This window comes from Herpailurus yagouaroundi, unplaced genomic scaffold (genome assembly GCF_014898765.1).
Source record: "Herpailurus yagouaroundi ecotype Mexico unplaced genomic scaffold, PumYag 196, whole genome shotgun sequence".
Classification (NCBI taxonomy): Eukaryota; Metazoa; Chordata; class Mammalia; order Carnivora; family Felidae; genus Herpailurus; species Herpailurus yagouaroundi.
Genome location: NW_024412427.1, coordinates 16091769 through 16101441, shown reverse-complemented (window position 1 = coordinate 16101441; position 9673 = coordinate 16091769). Strand labels below are relative to the sequence as shown.

The following is a 9673-nucleotide window of genomic DNA, read 5'->3' as shown; positions in this document are numbered from 1 at the left end:
TTGTCAGACTGTGGATGGTGTGAAAAGCCAAAAAGTTGGCATGGCTTAGTTACAAGGGCCACAGTGGTGTGACCAGTCTCCTGCTCAGACTAGAACCTGAAAATCTGCCCACAGCAGTGAGGCACCAGTGAGAGTCCAGAGAGGGGGGTCAAAGGTCTGAGGTGGTCAATCATCCAAGAGCAGGCAGGAGCGATGCCCCATGCAGTGCAGCCTCTTTACTGTAAGACAGACAGTCCAACTTTGGGGAGGCATCCCAAAGCTGGTATGTAGCCATCCCAAAGGAGGCTTCTTCATCAGAAAGATACAAGTCTTTACTTTGCGCTCTGTCCACAGCGGTGGATGTGTCACCATGTTTGGTGCAACGATGGATCCAGGCAGTGGTATGGCCACTGAAGGCTGGATCAACAGGCTGATTCCGGTTGGTCATACCAGAGAAGGGTCCTGACTGTGGGCATCTCTCTGAATGACCCAGGCTGTCTGATTGGCAGATAAATTTGTTTCCACGGTTTGCAGCTCCCAAGAAAAATGTCTTCGATTGGCCGGTCTTGCAGACAAGACAGCCAGCCCATTGACAACAACACAAAAGGCAGTAAAAATGTACCTGGCCTCATCACGGGAAGTATTAGCCGGGGCTATCAGCACTGCCTTGAGTTCTGCACATTGAGCAGAATGACCATGCATACTTCTGATTCTTTTTTTCTTTTAATGTTTATTTGTTTTTGAGAGAGACAGACAGACATAGCATGAACACGGGAAGGGCAGAGAGAGAGAGGGGGACACAGAGTCTGAAGCAGGCTCCAGGCTCTGAGCTGTCAGCACAGAGTCCGAAGTGGAGCTTGAACCCATGAACCACGAGATCATGACCTGAGCTGAAGTCGGACGCTTAACCGACTGAGCCACCCAGGCGCCCCCATACTTTTGATTCTGCATCGTTAGTGCCGAGGTTGAATGTGGACATCATCGGGTATCAGCTTAGTTAAACCACCAGGGAACCAGGCAGGCACTTGGGGGACACTCTGTGAATTGAGGGCCCCATTGAGGTAGCAGCTTTGCTTCATGTGATGAGGTGAGGAATGGAGCTCTCCCCAGAGGGATCGCCACCACCCTTTCGTGTACAATTCAGATAATGTCAGGGCCAGGCCAGCTGTGCTCTTGAATAAAGAATTTCCATTTGACTGTTAAGGATTTTTTTGTCCCCTTCTCTTGAGAGCCACCAAATCCAAGTTGACCTGTTCCAAAATGTCAGGTTGGAGAGTGACAGGACCTGTATAGGTCAGTAACAAGTTACTAGGTTCCTTTTTTTAAAAAGCGATGTACTTTGGGACTGCGTCCGGCTGGTGGCGCTGTTGTGCTGGAAGATGGCCTCTGGCGTAATTGCGGCCGTTGAGGCCATTCCTCCCGTTAACTTTTCTCCTCTTGGAAGCCTATAGTTTCTTCTGGGCTATTCCGAGTGCTCAGGAATCACCTGGGGACAAACAGTAGCCTCCGAAAGGGCAAATGCGCTGACACTTAGGGGCACTCACGGCACAAGCCTGTACAAGCACCAATACCAATTATATTTTCAGCCGTGGCAGCCCCCGCGCGGTACATTGACTTGGCACAAAGGACCCCGCTACGGGGCCGCTTTCATTTCCCTTCCCTACTGCAAACGTTGCTCAGAGCCCAGCAATTGAAAAAGAATTTTTTCTTTCTTTTTTTTTTTTACCTTATGGGAAAACAGACCAAGGAGTTCATTGTGCGCCAATCAGGAGCTGTCGCAACAGCTGCAGGAGACCTTGCCATTCCAAGGGGCGGGGGTGGGGTAGGGGGGGTGGCAAGGAATGCTGGGGAAGGGGTGGAAGGAGGGATGGGGGAGAGCAGAGAGTGCTGCAGGGGAGCAGTGGGGGCAGCTGGCAGGATATTATTTTCTCTTGGCTTCCGGGTTTAGAGTTGGCATACCACTGCCCCCCCTCCCCCCGGGGATCTCTTGGGTGAGGCTTGGGCGCCCCCCCCCCCAGGGGCTTTTACCGCCCCCGCCCCCCCCCCCCCCCCGCCCCGTTCTGCACTGCATTCCTTGGTGCCTTCAGCTACCCCTGCTGCGTCTATCCATAGGACATGGTAAGGTGGTGCCATGGATGGCTGGATTCTAGAGAGCTACAAACGTTTGAGGCCCTCGCCTCTAGCAAGTTGCAAGCATACTTTCTCATCAAAGCAGCAGAGGGGAGAGAGGGACCCGGGCTCAGAGAGGGACAGAGGAGGTCTGGGCCAGTAAGCAAAGGTTTTCGTTGGCTTTGGGTTTGAATGGTGACCTGCAGGGCTCACCCAAATAAACTTGTACTGCTTTTGGTTTACCTAAAGTTCTATTTCAAACATCCTGGCTGACACTGTTTATTTCAGCCCTTTGGGGTCTTTTGATGTAGTAGCCACATGGATACTGTTGCCCCACTATCAAAACATCCCTTGCACCTCCTGGGGCGCCTGGGTGGCTCAGTCGGTTAAGCTTCCGGCTGATTCAGCTCAGGTCATGATCCCACAGTTGGTGAGTCCGAGTCCCATGTTGGGCTCTCCGCTGTCAGCGCGGAGCCTGCTTCGGATCCTCTGTCCCCTTCGCTCTCTGCCCCTCCCCTGCTCACACTCTCAGTCTCTCTCTCTTGCTCAAAAATAAATAAACATTAAAAAAACAAATCCCTTCTTCCTCCTGCATGGAGGAGAATAAGCGGGAACCAAAGCACCATTCTGGTGACTTATTTAACAGTCCTGCCTCTCACTGCTTAACAGGTAGGCCAGTGTGAGACGCTCCCTTGAGCAGCTCTTGCCCTGCTGCCCACCACGTAGGGGAGAGGGTTCACTAACATATGCCAGGGAATCTTTTCATAACCCCTGGCCTCATCCACAGGGTCCTGCCTCTTCCAGAAAGCCCTGTCTCTGTCAGCATCCCATCCTCACTGCCAAAACCATCAGGGTCTGGCATTTGAATTTATGCTGCTGGTAAGTGATTAATTGGCCTCTTACGGTTTCATGGATGCTGGCCAAGATGAGGCTCCTGGGTCAGAGACTAAGAACTTTATTACTCATGGCACAGTAAGTAGAATAAACGTAACGTTTACATTGGCTCCCTGCCCCCCTCCCCCCGCCAAGTCCCACAGGGACAATGTGAAGGACCTCAGGGGATGCTGTGCGTGCAACAGGTTTGTGTCGCAGCTGAGGAACACTGAGCCTGGGGGACCTACCTCTTTTATAGCAGGAAATAGGCAAGCCTGCTGTTCGTCCTGGAGGGAGATACTACTACATTCCTCAGAGTTGCTCTGCAAACACAAGCCTGAGAGACGGCACAGGCTAAGAGCAGTTAGGACCTTGCATTCTTGGCATACCCAGAAAGAATGTGCAGAGACGCTCCGAGCTCTCCCAATAGTTCCCACCCCGTGTCCACTTCCAGGCCATGCCTATCTCTTTTTTTAAATTTTTTTTCAATGTTTATTTATTTTTTTGGGGATAGAGAGAGACAGAGCATGAACGGGGGAGGGGCAGAGAGAGAGGGAGACACAGAATCGGAAACAGGCTCCAGGCTCTGAGCCATCAGCCCAGAGCCTGACGCGGGGCTTGAACTCACGGACCGCGAGATCGTGACCTGGCTGAAGTCGGACGCTTAACCGACTGCGCCACCCAGGCGCCCCCACTATCTCTTTTTTTAAAAGCCCTGCTTCTCAGTCCTGATGCCCAGACTGGATGGTGGGAGAAGGAACAAGGACAAGAGAAATCCAAGCTCTTTTAGGATCACAGACACAAAAGACGTAAGTAGAAGGGAGCAGTGTGCTTAAAGAACAGTATGTCATAACCAACTTGGCTTTTCTAACATATATAAGGATGGCCCAGCATTAAAAGGCTCATCCATGAATATTAACAGGTTCAAGGGTAAATTTTGTTATTTCGATTAGCAGATACCTATGAGCCAGGAGTTGACAAAAATAACAAAATTCCAGCCTTCACTGAACTCACATTCAAGTGAGAGACAGAGACAAACAAACAAATATGTAATATGACATCTAGTAGTGACTAGGATCATTGGGAAAATAAAGCTGAGGGAGATGATAGAGGTCAACAATCTCACATGGTTTGATCTAATCCATATGTGCAAGTGTAGCGTTTGACGAAGGCAGATTTCCTATCTGGAAGAAAAGATAATAAATGATGCTAGGGCAATGAGCTAATACTTTTGGAAAAAATAAGGTTAGGCGTTTATCTTTCGCCTTTTACAAAACTACATTTCAGATAAATGAATGATCTAAGCCATATAAACGCACAAAACCATAATAGCATTCGCAAAAATATTGGAGAATATGTCACCTCGGCTCTTTCTGGGGTGCACTGGTCCGGGGGCCCTTCAGCAACAAAATGGTTCAGCAAGTTGCAGGAAACATGAATTTTCCTGCTGAAGAAGAGAAAAATCTTGCAGTACTGTTCTGAAATTAACTGTTTTCAGGTATGCTTAAAGCAATCAAACATAGGCCAAAATTTACATTTCACGATGGGCTTCCTTTTGCAACTGGACTGCCTCACTATGGATATATACTTGCAGGGACAATTAAGGATACGGTTACCAGATATCCTCACCAGAGTGGGTTTCCTGTTGACAGAAGATTTGGATGGGATTGTCATGGCTTACCTGTGGAATATGATATCGATAAAATATTGGGAATCAGAGGACCAGGGGATGTAGCCAAAACGAGAATTGTAGAGCATAACAATCAGTGCCAAGCAATTGTGATGAGATACTCTACTAAGTGGAAGTCCAGAGTTATCAGACTTGGCCGATGGACCGACTTTGACACTGACTACAAAACGCTGTATCTATAATTCATGGAATCTGTCTGGTGGGTCTTTCAACAACCCTATGAGAAAGGCCTTGTGGATAGAGGTGTGAAAGTCATGACCTTCTCTAACCTCGGGCAACACCCTACTTTCCAACATTGAGTCTCACCAGAAATACAGGATGTTCAAGGTCCTTTCACCTTTGTAACTTTCCTTTGGGAGGAAGATGAACACGTATCCTTGGTTGTCTGGACGACCACTTCCTGAACATTACCCGGTAACCTTGTCCTGTGCGTTAATCCAGATATGCAGTGCGTGAAGATTAAAGATGTTTTCGGGGGGAAATTGCTCATTTTAATGGAAGCCATAGTATCAGCTCTTGATAAGCTGGAGAGTGACCATGAGATCCTTGCAAGATTTCCCGGTACCTATCTCAAAGGCGAGAAGTACAGGCCCCTGTTTGACTGTTTTGTGCAGGGTAAGGTTGGTGGTGCTTTCACTGTGTTTACTGATGGCTCCATGCAGGAGGAGGAGGGCACTGGAGGGGTACACCAGGCTCCTTACTTCGGTGCTGATGACTATCAGGTCGGCATGGACTTCAACATCATTCATAAAGACTCTCCTCCTGGGGCGTTCGGTCAGCTGAGTGTCTGACTCTTGGTTTTGGCACAGGTCATAATCTTACGGTTAATGAGTTTGAGTCCCGCATCGGGCTTGGTGCTCACCGTGCGGAGGGAGCCTGCTTGGGATTCTCGCTCTCCCCCTCTCTCTGCCCTTCCCCCACTCGTGCTGTCTCTTTCCCTTTCTCTCTCTGAACATACATAAACTGAAAAAAATTAAGAACCAAAAAAGACTCTCCTCCTGTTTGCCCTGTGGATGCTTCAGGCTGTTTTACTGCGGAAGTGACAGGTTTCACAGGACAGTATGTGAAGGAGGCTGATAAAAATATCATCAGGACCCTGGAGGAAGAAGGCTGACTTCTTGTTGCCCGCAACTTCACTCACCACGACCCTTTCTGCTGGGGGTCAGACACTCCCCTCATGTACCAAGTAGTGCCTGGCTGGTCCTTGTGGGTGGAGCCCAGGGTGGACCAGCTGCTGAGGAACCATGACCTGTGTTACTGGGTCCCAGAGTTTGTATGGGAAAAGCAACTTGGAAATTGGCCAAAGGGTTCACGTGACTGGGCAATTTCCAGAAACAGATACTGGGGCACCCCTATCCCACTGTGGGTCAGTGATGACTTCAAGGAGGCAGCATGCGTTAGATCCATGGCAGAACTTGAAGCACTATTGGGAGCAAAGATCTCTGATCTCCACAGAGAGACCATCCCTTCCTGCTGTGAAAACTGTTGTGTCGCGCCTCTGAAGTGTTTGTTGGTTTAAGAATGGCAGCATGCCCTATGCTCCAGTTCATTATCCATTTGAAAACAAGAGGGAGTCTGAGGATACATTTTCTACAGACTTCCTTGCTGAAGACATTGACCATACCGGAGGATGGTTTTACACTCTGGTGGTGCTGGCCACTGCTCTCTTTGGACAGCCACCTTTCAGGAATGTGATTGTGCATGGGTTCATCCTAGCAAGTGAAGGCCAAAAAGCGAGCAAACGGAATAAGAATGATCTGGATCCACTTTCAATCATCCATAAATGTGGTGCCTAGGTCCTCAGATTGTATCTGATTAACTGCCCTGTGGTGAGAACAGAAAACCTTTGCTTTAAGGAGGAGGGGGTGCATGATGTCTTGAAGGACATGCTCCTCCCTTGGTACAATACCTATTGCTTCCTCATCCAGAACTTCCTGAAGCTGCAGGAGGAGGAAGAAATGGACTTCCTCTACAATGAGAACACGGTTAAAGAAAGTGCCAACACCCCACACTGGCGGGTCCCGTCCTTCATGCGGTTAGTTGCTTGTTGGGCTCTTTGAGACCAAAATGGCAGCTTACAGACTCTATATTGCAATGCTTTGTCTGGTCAAGTTTCTGGATGTCCTGACCAATTGCTATGTCAGGATGAACCACAGAGGGCTAAAGGGTGGAAATGGGGAGGAGGACCGTGTTATGCCCCTGGAGACCTTGTTTAGTATCCTGATTTCTCTGTACGGACTGATGGCCCCTAGACACCTTTTCTTCCTAAACTGGCGTACCGGAATCTAAAGATGCTGACTGGCCCTGTTTCTGTCCAGGACACAGACACCCTCAGCATCCACCACCCCATGTTGCCCCATGTTCGAGAGAAGTTGACTGACAAGAAAATGGAGGGCACAGTATCTGGGATATGGTCTGTGATTGAATGTCGGCGAGTGATTCGAGACCCCAAAACCATTCCGATAAAGTATCTTTTGAAAAAAATTGTGGTTCTCTGTCAGCATCCAGAAGCTTTATTTATTTATTTATTTATTTATTTATTTATTTATTTATTCATTCATTCATTCATTCATTTTAGAGATAGATCACAAGCAGGGGAGGGACGGGGGGGAGAGAGAGAGGGAGACAGAGAGAGCTAGGGGGAGAGAGAGAGAGAGAGAGAGAGAGAGAGAGAGAGAGAGAGAGAGAATATCCTATGCAGTCTCCATGCACAGCACGGAGCCCAACTTGGGGCTGTTCCCACCGCCTGACCCTGACAGCATGACTTGATCTGAACCAAGAGTCAGATGCTCAACTGACTGAACCACTCAGGCACCCCAGGATCAAGAGCTCTTAACGAGATCAAGTCTTTGGAGAAGTATATCACAGAGGAACTCAGTGCTGGAAAAGTTATGCTGTCCACAGACAAAATACATGTACGGTTTTGTCTCAGGGCAGATCCTGATCCTGTGGTCCTCGGGAAGCCTCTGAAGGGAGCCTCCAAGGCTGTGATGTGTCCGTCAAGCAGCCGAGGGGGGAGGAGCCGGAGTGCTTCCAGGAGAGGGGTCCGTTGTTGGAGAAGGCATGAACCAAATGAAGGGGACATTGGTCTCCTGTATGCCTTTGATCAGACAACAGGCAGGACGACGCGGTTTGTACACTTGGCTGCTCAGGCTTTGGTTCTTTTGGGCGTCACCCCTGACCAGTCAATCATGGATGAAGGAGTGGCTCATATCCAGAAAATTGGCAAAAAGTGCAATCTGGTTGCAACTGATGAAATAGTAGCTTACTATGAAGCAAAGTCTGAAGGCAAGTGTCCGAAAAATGTTATCAAAAGCCACATGGAGTTCATACTTGCCACCATCAAGGCTCCCTTGGAACCATATCCAATTCCAACATCAGATAAAGTCCTTACTCCGGGGAAAATACAGTTAAATGGGTCTGACCCGGAAATCACACCCACCCAGGGATTATCCCCGCCGGGCCCTGCTTGTGCATGTTCATCTTAACATGTGTACAAATGTCAGCAAGCAAGGTGGAGTATTGCTTCTGGAAAATCCAAAGGCGAGAGTAGGGTGGACCTTTTAAAACTGAGGTGTTGTTACTAGGATTTTTTTGTGTAACGAATACAGGGCTGGCTGCCTTCCACGGTGAAACAGAAATACGAAACCAAACCGACTTACAGAGTCTCACTGGAAAAACGCTTCGGGTGGAAGCAGGGTCTGCCCCCACTGTGGGGGACAGCCCGAGCACTATTCTCCGCCAGTGCATCAACCTGCAGCTGCTGAACACAGGCCCGCAGGAGTGCTTCATGGGAACAGTGGCACTCTCCTGCTCGAAACCCCCCTTGGGCAGAGTGGACTGGACCACCAAGGTCTTCGGTATGAAGTAGCCAAGGTGTTTGGCCTTTGGAGCAGGAAGCTAAATTTCTGAATGAGACTTAAACAGATAAAATTACGAGGAAATCCCCATGAAGACTTTGAACTTAAAGACTGTATGTTTCTGTATTACCAACAACAGCAGACTTCTAACATTCATTACCAGTGTGGTTCACGCAGCCTTACCCTGGCACATACCTGTCCCCTACACACACACACACACACACACACACACACACACGCACAGAGGCACACGCACACTGAAGACAGTCATGTGTAATATGCTCCCTTTGGCCTGAAATTGAAATGGTATTGATTCATGAAGTGACTTGGAACCTCAGAGTGATATTCACACTTAACCGTAAATACCTATGCAGACATGTTGAAAGGAAGGCTACAACAGAACCTCAGCACTAGATTTTTCTATACTCGAATTCTCCAAGTGTACGAGGTAGAAGTGATTTAAGTGGCATAGCATAGTGTGTGTGTATATATTCTTTGGTCTTTTAAAATCTATTTGAGGGGCACTTGGGTGGCTCAGTTGGTTGAGTGACCGACTCTTGATTTCAACTCAGGTCATGATCCCAGGGTCATGGGATTGAGCCCTGCATCAGGCTGCATGCTTAGTGTGGAGTCTACTTACGATTCTCCCTCTCTCTCTCCTTCTGCCCCTCCCCCCCACATACTTTCTCCCTCTCTCTCTCTCTCTCTCTCTCAAAAATAAAAACTTATTTGAGATCTCTTGAAGAAGCAGACAGTATTGAATATATTTTTAAAAATATTGTGTTTTTAAGTAATCTCTACACCCAACATGGGGCTTGAACTCACAACCCTGAGATCAAGTCACATGCTCTACTGACTGAGCCAGCCAGGCGCCCCCAAATATTTCTGCTACGTCGATTTTCTTGGAAAATTTGATGGAATATTTTAAGTTTCAGTAAATCAGAACAATAAACTTTCTCTCAGATAAGAAACGAATTGGAGAATCTATTTCTCATCTTTAGGGGAGGACTTGAAACGGAAGTCAGAGCTTTGAAGACAAAGACTTGTCATGTTTCTGTGTCACACAGCTTGTGAGCAGAAATGGTGTGTGGACACCTCGGGGAGTGTCACTAATCGGCTGGGGGCCTCTGCTCTCCGCCTTCTTGCCGGAATAACTGTCCTA

At 48.4% G+C, this 9673-nt stretch overlaps 1 pseudogene; it reads left to right on the top strand.

Moving 5' to 3' along the window:
• Positions 1 to 4350: 4350 nt before the first annotated feature.
• LOC121012409 (isoleucine--tRNA ligase, cytoplasmic-like) lies at positions 4351 to 8661 on the top strand (annotated as a pseudogene).
• The last annotated feature ends 1012 nt before the right edge of the window (positions 8662 to 9673 follow it).